Source organism: Ctenopharyngodon idella, chromosome 6, assembly GCF_019924925.1.
Source record: "Ctenopharyngodon idella isolate HZGC_01 chromosome 6, HZGC01, whole genome shotgun sequence".
Taxonomy (NCBI): domain Eukaryota; kingdom Metazoa; phylum Chordata; class Actinopteri; order Cypriniformes; family Xenocyprididae; genus Ctenopharyngodon; species Ctenopharyngodon idella.
The window spans coordinates 34034455-34052106 of record NC_067225.1 but is presented as its reverse complement, the minus strand read 5'-3'; the positions used below and the strand labels follow the sequence as shown (position 1 = coordinate 34052106).

General features: G+C 35.0%; 1 protein-coding gene across 3 annotated transcripts in view; it reads right to left on the bottom strand.

Moving 5' to 3' along the window:
• gli1 (GLI family zinc finger 1) overlaps positions 1-17652 on the bottom strand; it is a 49020-nt gene that overhangs the window by 28012 nt on the left and 3356 nt on the right. The gene's annotated exons all lie outside the window — the stretch shown is intronic.

Here is a 17652-nt window from a genome sequence, read left to right as displayed (position 1 = left end):
ACATCGGAGCGTGTCACGGTGGGCGGGTTCGGATCGGCAGGTCATTAGTAGGTCTTTGACCTGGACTGCAGGCCTGATCCTGAACACATTCACATTAATGCAGCAGATCATGAGGCTCACCGGGACCCTCCAGCCTCCAACAATAGACCCCCTACCAGAGCCCATCACTTAATACCAGTGTCCCCGTTTCACACGTCAGTTCAAAGCCCAATCCTCCCCCGCCCGTCTCTCTCACCAGCTCGTGTTTGTGTATTGGCCAACAAAGCAGACACAACACAACCGCTGTAACCGCGTCCTGGTCACACCAGCAGTGTGTGTGTGTGTCAGTGCTAAATGAGTAATTAACATGTGAAGGTAAAACAGAAGGGCTGTTAATAGCGTCTTTAGAGTGACAGTGAAAGTGTGTGAGGATTCGCTCAGAGTGTACTAAACCTACTAACACCTACTGTATAATATTTATGATATGCAAATCTCTAAATGATGAAGATGATCTGATAAACCTGTCGCACACAATCTCCTCCAGTCCTTCTGTCTCTGATTGATAGTTTAGACTCTTTTATCAAGTAAACGTCCACCTTCAGCCGAACTTGTCTTGAATCATTTAAAAAAGTTTATTTATACTTGATCTGACACTTAAAGTTAGTTTAGTGTTTGTAACTAAGGCTACGTTCACACTACATTCACGGGCAAAAGTGACCCACATTTTATAATAGTGTAAACCGCACAAACCACATGAAAAAAATAGCATTTTATGTGATTTTTTAACATTCACACTTGCTAAATTTGATCGGATTCCAATCTGATATGTACAAAAATCAGATTCGGACTGACAGTCTGAACGAGGCTTTTTATATGTGTTTCTAAATCAGACACAGATTGACAAATACAAGTTGAATCAATCATATTAAATATAATTCAAATTGATTTGGTCATATAAATTTGATTCAGGTGTATTCAGTCATATCAATTTGATTCAGGTGAATCAATAATATTACATCTGATTCACATTTTTGCTGTCAAATCAAAGTTGTTTGTTTCACTCATATTCACGCTGAATTGATCATATTAACTTTGATTTAAGCTGATTCAGTCATATCAATTTGTTTCAGGCTGAATCAATCAAATTAAATGTGATTCAAACTGAAACTGTTATATCAATTTGAGTCAGGTTGAAACGATCATGTTAAATTTGACTTAAGTTGATTCAATCATATCACATTTGATTCAAAGTGATTCAGTCATGTCAGTTTGATTCTAGCTAAATCAACTGTATAAATTATTTTATTCAAGTTGAATCAATCATATTAAATTTAATTCAAATCGATCCGGTCATATAAATTTGATTCAGGTTTATTCAGTAATATCAATTTGATTCATGTGAATCAATCATATTATTATCTGAGTCAAATCAAAGTTGTTTCACTCATATTAATTTGATTCACTTTGAACTGATCATATGAACTTTGATTTAAGCTGATTCAGTTGTACTAATTTGATTCAGGATGAATCGATTGTTATATTTGATTCAAGTTGATTCAGTCATATCAATTTGATTCAGGCTGAATCGATCACATTAAATGTGATTCAAATTGAAACAGTTATATCAATTTGAGTCAGGTTGAAATTATCACATTAAATTTGACTCAATCATATCATTTCAATTCAAGTTGAATCCATCATCCAAGTTCATTCAGTCATATAAATTTGTTTTAGGTTAAGGTTGATTCAATCGTATCAGTTTGATTAAAGTTAAATCAAACATTAAATTCGGGTAGATTCAGTCATTTCAGTTTGATTCAGATAGAGTCATTCATATCAATTTGATTCAGGATGATTCAGTCATATTCATTTGAATAAAATGTGCTGTTGTATGTTATGAGGTTAGCTGACAAAACATTTTTCTAGCTTATACAGCAAAAGCAGAAGATCCCGAATCAGGAAAAGTCTGAACCCTAAAGCCAAATGGGACATTAGCATTTTAACAGGCTGACGGGTGGCTTGTCTAAGCCTGTCGTCCCACACACACACACACACACACACACACACACACAGGCCTCAGGGTCGCTGGCTGGCTGGTTGCTAGACAATATGGCTGGTTATGTGTGTGTAAAGACTCTCGTTCACATAAAGCTGAAGAGGCTGAATCGTGTGTGAGCCAGACGCACGTCTCTCTGGACTGAACTGCGGAACATGTTTGCTCTCCTGCTTTCTGTTTACGGAGACAGCAGGCCATGAATTACACATCCATCAGGAGGAGAGGAAAGTCCTTCTCTAAACCCTCTTCTAACTTCTGCAACAAAAGAGTAAAGACAACTAGCTGCTTGACTAGTGTTTGTGCGGGTTTAGGGATGGAGCTGTGCCAAGGTGTGTGTGTGTGTGTGTGTGTGTGTGTGTGTTTCACAGCGTGGTACACCACACACACACATCTCAGAGGTTTAGCAAACACAACTTCACTAACCGAAATCCCAACTGAGGACGGACAAACAACAATAAATAACATGACTAACCCTAATCTAGCCACAGCAGTAAAACACAGACTGAAGTTAAAGCTCATGTTGAACCTTCTGGACAGAAAAATCACAGATGAGATTTATGAAATATCAAGGGATTAGAGCTGCACGATTAATTGAAATAAATCAGCAATTACCAGATGGCTTAGTGCAATTATCAAAATGCAAAGGCTGCGATTTAATTAAATAAATATATGCAATGCGTTTCAGAGAGAAGCGCCGAACTTTTATTGTAATTTTACAACTGTAATGTAAAATAAAATTATTGTATTGTTTTTCTTAAATACTTATTTTAATTTTATTTAGTAATTTTTATATTTTTATTTAGTAAAAATATGAATAATAGTAATTTATGAATGTATATATTATTATTAAATTATAATAATAATTATTATTATTATTTAATAATTACAGAGCCCTGCACATGACATGCAGGAAAAAAAGTAAATCTTGCGCACGATTTACTATTTCATTCCCTCGATTTGCTAAATCTTGCGTGCTATTTACTATTTTGTTCCCTCGATTTGCTAAATCACGCAAACGATTTACTTTCCCTCGATTTGCTAAATCTTGCGTGCTATTTACTATTTTGTTCTCTCGATTTTCTAAATCGTGTGCACGACTTATTATTTCATTCCCTCGATTTGCTAAATCACGCGAACGATTTACTGTTTTGTTCCCTTGAATTGCTAAATCTTGCCCACGGTTTACTATTTCTTTCCCTTGATTGGCTAAATCTTGCCCACGGTTTACTATTTCTTTCCCTTGATTTGCTAAATCACGCGCACTGTTTACTATTTCGTTCCCTTGATTTGCTAAATCTTGCTTTCTATTTACTATTTCGTTCTCTCGATTTGCTAAATCTTGCGCACTGTTTACTATTTCGTTCTCTCGATTTGCTAAATCACGCGCACTGTTTACTATTTCGTTCCCTTGATTTGCTAAATCTTGCGCACTATTTACTATTTCGTTCCCTTGATTTGCTAAATCTTGTGCACTGTTTACTATTTCGTTCCCTTGATTTGCTAAATCTTGCGCACTATTTACTATTTCGTTCTCTCGATTTGCTAAATCTTGCTTGCTATTTACTATTTTGTTCTCTCGATTTGCTAAATCTTGCGCACTGTTTACTATTTCGTTCCCTTGATTTGCTAAATCTTGCGCACTATTTACTATTTCGTTCTCTCGATTTGCTAAATCTTGCGCACTATTTACTATTTCGTTCTCTCGATTTGCTAAATCTTGCGCACTATTTACTATTTTGTTCCCTCGATTTGCTAAATCACGTGAACGTTTTACTATTTCATTCCCTTGATTTGCTAAATCTTGCGTGCTATTTACTATTTTGTTCTCTCGATTTGCTAAATCTTGCGCACTATTTACTATTTCATTCCCTCGATTTGCTAAATCGTGCACTATGTACTATTTGATTCCCTTGATTTGCTAAATCTTGCGCACTATTTACTATTTCATTCCCTCGATTTGCTAAATCACGTGAACGTTTTACTATTTCATTCCCTTGATTTGCTAAATCTTGCATGCTATTTACTATTTTGTTCTCTCGATTTACTAAATCACGCGAACGATTTACTATTCCGTTCCCTCGATTTGCTAAATCACGTGAACGATTTACTATTTTGTTCCCTTGATTTGCTAAATCTTGCCCACGATTTACTATTTCTTTCCCTTGATTTGCTAAATCACGCGCACTCTTTACTATTTCGTTCCCTTGATTTGCTAAATCTTGCTTTCTATTTACTATTTCGTTCTCTTGATTTGCTAAATCTTGCGCACTGTTTACTATTTCGTTCTCTCGATTTGCTAAATCATGCGCACTATTTACTATTTCGTTCTCTCGATTTGCTAAATCTTGCACACTATTTACTATTTCGTTCCCTCGATTTGCCAAATCACGTGAACGTTTTACTATTTCATTCCCTTGATTTGCTAAATCTTGCATGCTATTTACTATTTTGTTCTCTCGATTTGCTAAATCTTGCGCACTGTTTACTATTTCATTCCCTTGATTTGCTAAATCTTACGCACTATTTACTATTTTGTTCTCTCGATTTGCTAAATCTTGCGCACTATTTACTATTGAATTCCCTCGATTTGCTAAATCACGTGCACTGTTTACTATTTCATTCCCTTGATTTGCTAAATCTTGCGCACTATTTACTATTTCATTTCCTCGATTTGCTAAATCACGTGAACGTTTTACTATTTCATTCCCTTGATTTGCTAAATCTTGCATGCTATTTACTATTTTGTTCTCTCAATTTACTAAATCACGCGAACGATTTACTATTTTGTTCTCTCGATTTACTAAATCACGCGAACGATTTACTATTTTGTTCTCTCGATTTACTAAATCACGCGAACGATTTACTATTTTGTTCTCTCGATTTACTAAATCACGCGAACGATTTACTATTTCGTTCCCTCGATTTGCTAAATCACGCGAACGATTTACTATTTTATAGCCATGTTGATCACAGAATATTGTGCCCTTCAAACAAGCACAGCAGACCTGGAATTTTTAAAATGCATTTTAAGTCACAATCACAAAAAAATCCCCAATAACACCAATAAACAACAGTAAAACACTGCACAGATTGCAATATGGCACATATGAACATCTATTATTTATTCTAAGCAACAAGAATAAACAGAGAGCAAATGATACTGAAAATACTAAAATCTCTTGCTCCTCAGATAAAAACACAGTAATCTCAAATGTGTCTCCTTCAGATCTACAGAGATCTCAGTGTCTCAAACTGTGCTGAGATCAGCCGAGATACTCAAGTTTGCAATCAAAAGACCTCGACATGAACTCAAACTTTTCTCATCAAATGATCTGAACTGCTCTAGACTCTTATTGGATGACGACTAGTCTCCTGAGCCATAAAAGAGATATAAACTGTTCCTCTGGGAAAGAGTTCAGGCAGTTCAGATAGTGTCTGTACTTCATAAAGCAGAATATAGACGTAAGATCAGTCGTATCAGACTATTTCAATTTTTAGACCTTTCTATGTATTTATAAGGTGCTTTACTGCTGGTTTTATTAATGTTCGACCTGCCAGCAACTTGTTTGTTCGTGAAAATCATGCAACTCCAATTAAATCCCAATAAAATTCTTTAGATTTTTTCAAAACCTCACGAGCCTCAGAGTAACTGCAGGTCACGTTCTGATTCTGATGAATCGTCACCACATTAAACTACAGAACAATTAGTGTCAAAACACTCTCAAAATGTAAACAGAGATTTTAAATCCATATGAAAGCAATATGACACCTGAGGGTCTTTCCTCTCTCACACACTAACACACTTTCTCACAAACTCTCCTCACAAGCGTAAATCTGAGCTGACAGGACAGATGATGGTAATGACTGCAGGTGTCTCACACACACACACACACACACACACACACACACACACACATGCAATGGTTGAGGCAGGGAAAGGCATCATCATCTGGGAAAGAGTTCTCCAATGATTGTTTAACGATCTACAGGTGTGTCGTTCACGTGAAACATGATTATATTCCATCTATCTGAATCAGCATTTCTTGTATAAAAATTTTGCTGGCAGATTTATTAATCTAATTCGATAAAAGAACACAGGAATATTTGTAAAATAAATAAATAAATTAATTAATTAAAAACTAAATATGAAAACTTTGCATTTTCATATTTAAAATTAGTGAAGGCAAAAATATGATTATGAACAAAATAACATAACAATTACACTTTTAACCTATTAAAAACAATATTAACTTATATTAACAATTTTAACAATTTGAACTTATTAAAACAATAACTTCTAACCACAAAAATCTACGAAATCAGTTTTATTTTTTACCAAATTATGTGTTTTCTATTTTCATTTTAATGGGTTAATTACATTTTAATCATCAAAAAGCATTTCTAATCAATTGAACTTGAATCAAATGTGAAAATAAAACAGCATATGTATATATATATATATATATATATATATATATATATATATATATATATATATTTTTTTTTTTTTATTTTTTTTTTTTATGCATTATAATTTTTAAAATTATAAATACTAGTATTATAATACTAGACTAGACTATTTCTTCAAGTTAAACTAAACTAATTTTGCCGGTTTGTAATGAAGACCTGATAATCAAGATTTATTTTACCTTAGTTTCTGTCCATGTTTTCTGTGTCACGGAGATGATAGGGCCCTAGTCTTTTTCTTCAGGAAAACAGAGGAAAAACACTGCTGACTCATCCTGAACTACACAGATCCTTGTCCAATCAGACGCTCTCTAGAATGAGAATGCTCCTCCCACTATATCATAAATACCGAATCACAATTCACTGCTTGTTACACAGAGTTTACTACATTTACATAAATGAATATTGTTGTTAAATTTGATGTTTGAGTGTTTAATTGACAAAACTTTTGTAACAAGTTGCATATATAATGAAAACGATCTTTTCATGAGAAGTTCCTGCGTTCTGTTTACAGCACCTGAGAGCTAAGAGAAAAGATAAACACACTGTCTGTGTACCTGAGGAGGACAGAAGCTCACAATCTTATTTGAGCAGGTGTGAACACGCACACACACACACACACAATATAAAAGTTATATTAAAAAGCTATAAATAAATTACAGTATCGCAGTGATGCAGAAATAACAGTGATGTGATCTGATTGGGTTAGACAGCAGACACTTCCTGGATCAACGTCCGACTGCCAGCGGACGCTTCGCCTGACATCATCAGGGCTCAAAGTACATCATCGTCTGAGTCTCGCCTGATTCTGAAGAGACGTTCACTGCTCTGAGACCTCACTGTCCCACACACCCTCCGCTGGCAGGTGGACGAAGGACTGTGTTTATATGCAAGTGAAAAAACATCAGGTCAGTAGCTGAAACAACAACAGCTGCTGCAGCTCGACGCTTACCGACCCGTCCACTGACCGGACCACGAGAGTCCTGACACTACAGCTGTCCGTCACCACGCTTGGTCAGCAGTCAAATGTGAGAGGTCAACTCTGGATAAAACTTTATCAAATGCTGTTTAGAAGAACTACGGTGACCTAGAGTCCTGAAAGTCTCAGGTCTGTGTGTGTGTGTGTGTGTGTGTGTGTGTGTGTGTGGAGTACGCAAGTAATTAATGAGCACAATTATTATTACTCTGAGGAGGAACAGTGTGTCTCAATGAGAAACAGATGCAGGGAAAGGTCAGTCGCTCTCACACACACACACACAGACGCACACGCACACACACGCACACACACACACACGCACACACACACACACACATACACACATGACGCCTGTAAATAATAACTTACGAGCTCACAAGCACGACTATTACCATAAAAGCCTCACGCTGCATTAGCGTCCCCGCGGCTGACAGGAGTGTGACGGACGAGAGGCGTCGAGTAATGGAGGAAAACGACAGGACGCATGTTCATTTCTGACAAAATTATTTTAACAGACAAAACACTTATAAAGACTACTTGAACGAAAAGTACTAGCAACAAATAAGAAATACCATGTTTTTTGTACATGGTAATACTGAATATAATATAATATAATATAATATAATATAATTAAGACTGACACTAAATTAATTTTATATATATATATATATATATATATATATATATATATTTATATAGGTAATAAGGTAATAATTGAAACATTGTTTATTAATGATAATAATAATAATAATAATAATACAATTAGTATTATTAGTATTAGTATTATTATCATTAAAAACAATATTCTAAATATATATATATATATATATATATAATTATAATATAATAATGTTATTATAATATAATTATTAAAATATTAAAGGTAATTGAAACATTATTTAATAATAATAATATATTATATTATAATATTATTTTTAAAATACATGTATTATTATTGTTTATATTATCATTACTATTATTATCAATAATATTATAAATGATAAGATTATACATATATTATTATATATATATATATATATATATACATATGTATATATAAATATTATATTGAACATTATTATATTATAATATAATATAATAATATTATAAATATTAAATATAATAATTTTAACATTATTTAACAATATATTATTATATTAAAATATTATATAAAATATTCTTATTTAAACATTTATTATTATTAATTATATATATTTTACATTTAAATAATAAATGTAATAATGTAAACATTATTTATTAGTAATAATAATAATAAATATAATAAATATATTGTTATATTATAAATATAACACAATATTATTAAAATACATTTATTATTATTAATAATGATAAATATAATTATATTAAATATTAAAATAATAAATGTAATAATGTAAACATTATTTATTATTATAACAATTTATATAAATAATATTATATATATATATATATATATATATATATATATATAATATATATTTATATATTATAAATATTATTAAAATACATTAATTATTAATAAAGTAAACGTCATGTATGTAGTTCCTTACCGGAGGTCAAGAACGCCTCACAGTCGTGATAATAAACGGTAAGGTTCAGGTTTCATGTGTCTATCAGTCACATCTCCTGCACTGCTGTACACACTCAAATCCAGCTGGAATTGCGGAGGATATGCGGGCCCTGATTTTACTTCTTTTTTTTGGTTTTGTAAAACAAACAGAGCAAACTGGCACGAAAACAACATTCTGCACAGAGCGACTCTTATCAGATCTGCACTTGAACTGGAAACAAGCAGAAACGAGCTCACGACAGAACGCTAAACGTCTCCTTCTGCCCCTCTGACGCCCGCTTATCTTCCTGTACGGGAAAGATTTGTATTACAGATTTAAATGCTGTTAATGTGAAGTCAACGTGAAGTCGCGTGAATATTCCTGAAGCAATAACAACATGGTTAGTTGTGCGTTTATAATACAAACGTGGCAGATATGTGGGTAGCTGACAAATAATACAGACTACTTTTTGTAATTAACAACATTTTAAGTTAAAATGTATATGAATCCAAATCATTCGTTTATTTTAAATTGTCATGTGGTGTGAGAAATTATTTTAATTTACAAATATTCCATGCATTCTTTCAGTTAATATGAGCTCATAAAATGTATAATATGTATAATCATACAAGAATTAGAAAAATGCTTTTTAAAATAGTTTTAGATGGAATACAGCATTCCCAAAACCATGTCCACACACACATCGCCCATACTGCAATTTTGTTCTAAACAGCGATGACCTACAACTCAAAGAAACACAGCACGTCTATTTCAGTGAAGAATAGCACTAATAATGCATAATGTGATGTAACTCTAGAGCAGGATCTCACACACACACACACACTCATCCTCACTACATTCCTGCACTGAATCTGTACTCTTCAGCAACATAAACACATTTAACCAGAGCAGCATATGAACAACTGCTGCTCAATAACAACGAATGACAAGAGACACAGTTAAAGTACTGACACTAATGCATGTCCCTTTAGAGTCTCTAAACCGCTGGTCACACTACTGAAAACCATATTCTTAACGAGAGAGAATATCTTCTAAATATGCTTTCATGATTAAAATCAGTGAAATCTGCCAGTCGAACAAGATGAAATACAAATACATCCTTAATAAACAACGTCCATTTACCAGAGAAACAAAACGGCACAAAATATCTAATCTAATACCTTGTTCAGTTTTGTTTCCCGGGTAAAAGCACTTGGTTTTTTTAAGGATGTATTTGTGTTTCGTCTTGTTGGACATAAAAGTAAATATTTTCAATAGGCTGCTCTCTTTTTTTTGTTTTTTTGCAGTTTGTCTGCTTTCATTAGAGAAGAACATTCATCTAAACATCTCCTTCTGTGCTCCACAGACGAGAGAAAGAAGGTCACATGAGCGTGAGAGTGAGAAAATTATGCATTTTCATTTTTACTCAACAATTATAATGAGTAGAATTTTGAAAGGAAGAAAAAAGAATAAAAAGGAAGGAAGGAAGGAAGGAAGGAAGGAAGGAAGGAACGAAGGAAGGAAGGAAGGAAGGAAGGAAGGAAGGAATGAAGGAACGAAGGAAGGAAGGAAGGAAGGAATGAAGGAACAAAGGAAAAAGATAGATAGAAAGATGATAGATAGACAGATAGACAGATAGATAGATAGATGGATGGATGGATGATAAATAGAAAAATTAAAGAAAGAAAGAAAGAAAGATAGATAGATAGATAGATAGATAGATAGATAGACAGACAGATAAATAGATAGATGATAAATAGAAAACGAAAGATAGATAGATAAATAAAAGAAAGAAAGAAAGAAAGAAAGAGAGAAAAAGAAGGATGGATGGATGGATGGATGATAAGTAGAAAAATGATAGATAGATAGATAGATTGATAGATTGATAGATAGATAGATAGATAGATAGATAGATAGATAGATGAAAAATAGAAAAATGAAAGATAGATAGATAAATAAATAAAAGAAAGAAAGAAAGAAAAGAGAGAAAAAGAAAGATGGATGGATGGATGGATGATAAGTAGAAAAATGATAGATAGATAGATAGATAGATAGATAGATAAAAGAGAAAGAAAGAAACAAAGATAAAAGAAAGAAAGATAGATAGATAAAAGAAAAAAAGAAATAGATAGATAAAAGAGAAAGAAAGAGATAGATAGATAGATAGATAGATAGAAGAGAAAGAAAGAGATAGATAGATAGAAGAAAGAAAGATATATAGATATATAAAAGAAAGAAAGAAAGAAAGATAGATAGATAGATGGATAGATAGAAGAGAAAGAAAGAAAGAGATAGATAGATATAGAAGAAAGATATATAGATATATAAAAGAAAGAAAGAAAGATAGACAAATAGATAGATAAAAGAGAAAGAAAGAAAGAAAGAAAGAAAGAAAGAGTTTAGGCAGCAGTGTGCAACAGCAGGAAAGCAGCACTCACTTTCCTGTCCTCTGATTGGTCGAGAGCGTCCTCAGCCCACCCAAGAAGCCGCAGCAGCCCATGGGCATAAATCTGAGCCTGACTCAAACAATCTGCAGCTCTCTCTCTCTCTCTCTCTCTCTCTCTCTCTCACTGCGCATTATTCTCTCCATTCTCTCAGTGCTAATAAAACACAACTCCTCTCAGCTCTGGCCAACAATATTATTTTGGTAAAGACTTAATTGGGTTTGCCTTTGAGTGAAGGGAACATGTGTGCCATACGTGTGTGTCAGTACGTAACAACGGAAGCATGCAGTAATGCGTACGAGATGACGGCAAACTTATGCAATGAGCAAACACATGAAAGCGTGCTCAGGTAAACCTGCGCGTAGCGTGTTTGTGCATGAGTATGTTTGTGCATGATTGTGGCTGACTGCCAGGGTCTGGATTATTATCTGCACTAGAGCGGGCCAATCACAGCGGGTTTCCGTTAAAAAGCATTATTGGCACTCATTAAAATGTGCCAAATGCCATTTAAAGTGATTAATGTAACTTTCTTTTGATGATTTTTCTGGGTTGCATCTAATTTGTCAAACGCCAAAAATCTGAAGCGCAAGAAACACATCAAAGACACGTAATTACAATGATGTGAGTTCAAAACTCCAGTGTCTCCATGACAACAGGGTGAATAATAAACACGCCCCCTCAGTGCGGTGGACACCAGTGAGTCATCACACACACACACACACACACACACGATGACACGCAGAAAACACGTACAGATAGACCAGAACTCAAGGAAATCCAATCTGGAATACTGCTTCTACACACAGGGAATGACAGATTTCTGTATTATCTCATTGGCACATAAAATGGAGAGCAAAATGGAGACAAACGAGCCCATAGTTCTCCCATTGGTCTGTGGTGATGATGTAATAGGTGGGTGTGGCTCTGAGGCTCCGCCTACTTTGAGGTGTAAATCTTCTCCGGTTCATTTCTTCTGTTCAGTCTGTCGAGGTCAGACACGAGTGAAAACATGAACACACCAGAGCAACGCTGACACTGTTTTTCATGTTTAATACTGTAAAGCCGCTGCTTTTTTTGTATGATTGTATATGAAATATTTTAATGATACTGAATTTAAAAAATACAAGCCAATAAAATATATATATGGGGGGGTTAATTCAGGTACAGACATGTAATAATTAGGTCTGAATGTAAAATAACACTGTAGTGTTCACTGTATGAATTAAATATAGATTAATCTAATGTTAATGTTAAAGCTGTGTTTTGTTGTTTGATTAACATTAATGACTTCGTATTTATATGTTGCTGTCACTTTAAGAGCGAGCGCATGGATCCAGTAATGATACACATCCGATTTCTATCTCAACTCTTTACATTCACGTAAGTACGGAGCCCCGCACAGGACACGCAAGAAAAAAAAGTAAATTGTGCGCACGATTTACTAATTCGTTCCCTCAATTTGCTAAATTGGGCGCACTATTTACTAAATAGTTTCCTCAATTTACTAAATCGTGCACACTATTTATTAATTTGTTTCTTCGATTTACTAAATTGTATGCTTGATTACTAATTCATTCACTCGATTTACCAAATCATGTGCACAATTTACTAATTCCTTCCATCGATTTACTAAATTTTGCACAATTTACTAATTCGTTCCCTCATTTTACTAAATCTTGCACACTATTTACTAATTCATTCACTCGATTTACTAAATCATGCCAACGATTTACTAAATCATGCCAACGATTTACTCATTCATTCCCTCAATTTACTAAATTGTACGCATGATTTACTAATTTGTTCACTCGATTTACCAAATCATGCGCACAATTTACTAATTCGTTCCGTCGATTTACTAAATTTTGCACACGATTTACTAATTCGTTCCCTCATTTTACTAAATCGTGCGCACTATTTACTAATTCATTCCCTCGATTTACTAAATGTCAACGATTTACTAATCCGTTCCCTCGATTTACTAAATAATGCCAACAATTTACTAATTCATTCCCTCGATTTACTAAATCATGCACACTATTTACTAATTCGTTCCCTTGATTTACTAAATCATGCCAACGATTTACTAATTAATTCCCTCAATTTACCAAATCATGCCAACGATTTACTAATTCATTCCCTTGATTTACTAAATCGTGTGCACTATTTACTAATCCATTCCCTCTTTTACTAAATAATGCCAATGATTTACTAATTCATTCCTTCAGATTACTAAATTGTGCGCACTGTTTATTAATTCATTCCCTTGATTTACTAAATTGTACGTATAATTTACTAATTTGTTCCCTCAATTTACTAAAATTGTACACATGATTTATTAATTCGTTCGCTCGATTTACCAAATCACGCACACAATTTACTAATTCGTTCCGTCGATTTACTAAATCTTGCGCACAATTTACTAATTCGTTCTGTCGATTTACCAAATCATGCTCACAATTTACTAATTCGTTCCGTCGATTTACCAAATCATGCTCACAATTTACTAATTCGTTCCGTCGATTTAAGAAATCATGCGCACAATTTACTAATTCGTTCCGTCGATTTACTAAATCTTGCGCACGATTTACTAATTCGTTCGCTTAATTTATAAATCGTGTGTCATTTGCAGGGCTCCGCACTTAAGACATAACCCACTGTGTTTACGAGAATACTTGCTGAGATTGGTATTTTAACATAATTTTGTGTGTATGTGTCCGTTCAAGCGCATGGAGATTCGAAAGAGGAATCAATTCACTGTTCATGCGCTATCTGAAACACTCCTCTCTGTGTACTGTGCGCGCAGATAACAGCGTGTGAGTATTGAATTAACGGTGGAAATTAGCAATTAGTTGGTGAAACATATGCATGCCAAACCATGGGGCCTGGTTTGCACGGATCAGCTACGATCCGTTTAACCCCTAGCATAGAGCGGAATATTGAGCGGAGCATCACATCGCGCAGTGATAACGGCTAGAGCGAGAGTGAAACCTGTGTTGCCAAGTCCTCAGTTTTCCCGCGGAATTGGGCTACTTTAACACTCTTGCAGAAGGTTGTTTTTTATGTCCACGGGTTGAAGCGATCCCAGATAACATGATATTTAGCCCCTGGAATGCGAATTTTACCAGGGTACCCCGCCAAAAAGCGATTATACTAATTTTGGGCTAATTTTGAGTAGCAAGTGGGTGGGTTTTGTTGTGAAACCCTGGCAACCCTGGCGGGGCGGCATATATTTTCAGCTCATATTTTTGTCAGTTTTTCTCTTTTGGCCAAAAACCGAAAAGGCCAATAATTTTCGGCCGAAATTTCGGTGCATCCCTAGTTAACAGTATATCACTGCGAAGGTATTTCCAACTTCCTTTTACCCCTAGGCAAAAAGAACTTTGCCGTGAGTATATCAAGGCTTTGAGAAATCTTGACAAAACCAACCTGAGATATGAAAGAGTTCTCATCATTCTTTGCTATGGAAAATGCCAAACAACATGAAAAAAAAAAAATACATTTGGAGTTGAATTGGAATATTGAAACTCGCAGAGCTGGTTTAAAGTGATTCATTTATTCGGAGGTTAAACGTCAAGATGCCATGAAGTGAGCAGGGATTGAAGTGAAAGGTAGAATGAGTTGATAAACAGGTCTGGCCATTTAAATCTCAAACAATTCCTCTCATACATTGACAGAACATCTCCTCGCCATGAGATCTGCACAGACCAATAATGTGAACATGTCATCATCATGATTACAATACACTGATAGTCTTCATCAGGGACAATGGCAGCTTGTAAAGCTCAATTGTCCGACAGTTTCGTAACATAATCCAGCCTCTAACTTGAAAGCTACACTGCAATCAGCGCGGTTCCTTTCTGAGCTCTCGTCTTTCACTGATGCAAAAAACCAGCAAGAGAGTTATTAACCGTTTTATTCAGATGTCACATCAGAGAGACAGAGGTGTGGTGAGAGAAGACAATCGGGGTTTATTGGCCTGTGCCAGCAATGCTTCGTTATTTAAACATTCATACATTTGCTTATGTTCTGTTCAAACATGACGTTGCGACATTTTTCCACCCGAAACCGATGGCGGACGATCCCACATTTAATGTCAAACAGTGAAAAATGACCACTGAAGAAGCACTTGCAAGGAAATGTTCATGCAAAAATGAATGTAATTGAACAAGATGATTCTGTAATCTGTCTCTATGACTTTCTTCTGTGGAAGACAAATGGAGATGTTTAGCAGAATGTTCACGCTGCTCTTTTTTGGATCTTGACAGTCACTGTTTGCTTGCACTGGAGCATGAACATTGTGATAAACATCTGCTTTCATGTTCTAGTGCAGAAAGAAAGTTATAAGTGTTTGAAATGAGTTAATAATGAGAGAATCGTCATGTTGCACAAGGTTCTTCAGGTTCTTTATTGGCAACATCCGTGGAACATTTCAATTGGACAAAAGGTTCTTTATAGCGGAAAAAGGGTCTTTGGATTTTTAAAATGTTCTTCATTTCAAAAAATAAATAAATAAATAAATAACTGAAAGGCTTTTTTGGGAACCAAAAATGGTTCTTCTATGGCATCAGTGTGAAAAAACCCTTTTTGAAACCTCTTTATTAACACCCTTTTTAACTCTTTCCCCACCAGCGGTTTTTTTTTTAAGCTGCCAGCCACCGCCAGCGTTTTTGATAATTTTCACAAATGTTTCATGTCCCCCAGAATATTTTGTTGTATGAATATCTGAACATGCAATATATCAAAAGAAAGAGCAGACCCTCGGCTTTTAAACAAACAAACAAAAAACATTTTATTCTAGCTTCATGCATTCTTTTTTTATCAACACTTGAATATGGGTAAGTTTCATGAAAAAACAACATTTTGAGCAAAAAGCTGAGAAAATCATGTCTTTGTCAAAGACTACAACTGGATCAGATTCAGAATGATGATCAAAACACAGATGGAGTAAATTGAATCCATCAACACACCAAAAGCTCATCCTGGGTCGACATTTCATTTGGTAACATTAGGCAGTTTTCATTTATATGCTTTTTAATGTTAATAATCACGTTATTTTACATATGCTATTGCTTGTTTTTGCATCTTCTTCGCCTGTGTTTTGATCAGGAGATTCAGTAATCTTTCAGAAGATGATTAATAGCGCCCCCTACCGTATAACAGTGAAAACACGGAAAGCCGTAAAATCCAGTCTTTGGTGGGGAAAGAGTTAAGAGGTTGGGGTGAATTATTCCTTTAATAGAAAGAAAGAAAGAAAGAAAGAAAGAAAGAAAGAAAGGCGAATAATACGAATCCAGCAGACACATGCACTGTAAGAGTTGAGAAGACGCGCAGCATCAGTCCTGAGCTTTATTCTGTCTCTCTTGTCCTTCATGAATGAAAGAGGGACAGAAAATAGGAAGGAGGAAAAGCCTGATGGGCATAAAAGAGGGACGGGGGTATTTAGCCGGTTTTACCCTCTCTAAACTCTTTCCTTCCCTGCCTGGGTATCTGAGCTCCGGCTCTGTGCCGCTCGGGCCGCTGACTGGATGGACAGCTGCTATTAAAAGTTGATTGTTTCAGGTTCACAGAGTGTGAAAGGGTGTTATTGGGGTCTACGATCCCCGTGAGGGTGGTCTCCACGCCGCAGAGAGGGCGAGAGGGGGAGGCAAAGGAAAGTGTCACGTGACACGAGTCTCGCTGCGCAGCCCCAAAAAGGAATCTGGCGGAAAAACACACCACTTGTTGCCGCCTGCCTGCCTGGATTCTGCCTTGGCCGGCTTTAGTGAACGCCGTCTCTCACACACTTGGATTCACACAGTAAAACACAGCAAGGAACATCCCACCCACAAATACACACACACCTATATAGACTAAACAGACAAAAAAGAAAAAAAAACTGTAGTTGCTCCGAAAGACCCTTAGTCTACACTACTCTCTTTAAAAATAAAGGTTCTTCACTCAATTTAACATCCATGGAATATTTCCATTCCACAAAAGTTTCTTTAAAGTGGAAACAGGTTCTTTAGATTATTAAAATCAAATGTTCTGAACACTAAAAAAATGGCTGTTTTAAGAACCAAAAACGGTTCTTCAATGTCATCGCTGAGAAAACCCCCTTTTGAAACCTTTATTTTTAAGAGTGTAATCTGGATAAAAATATGACGCTAAGTTCACACAGAATGCATTTTTTTATTCCAA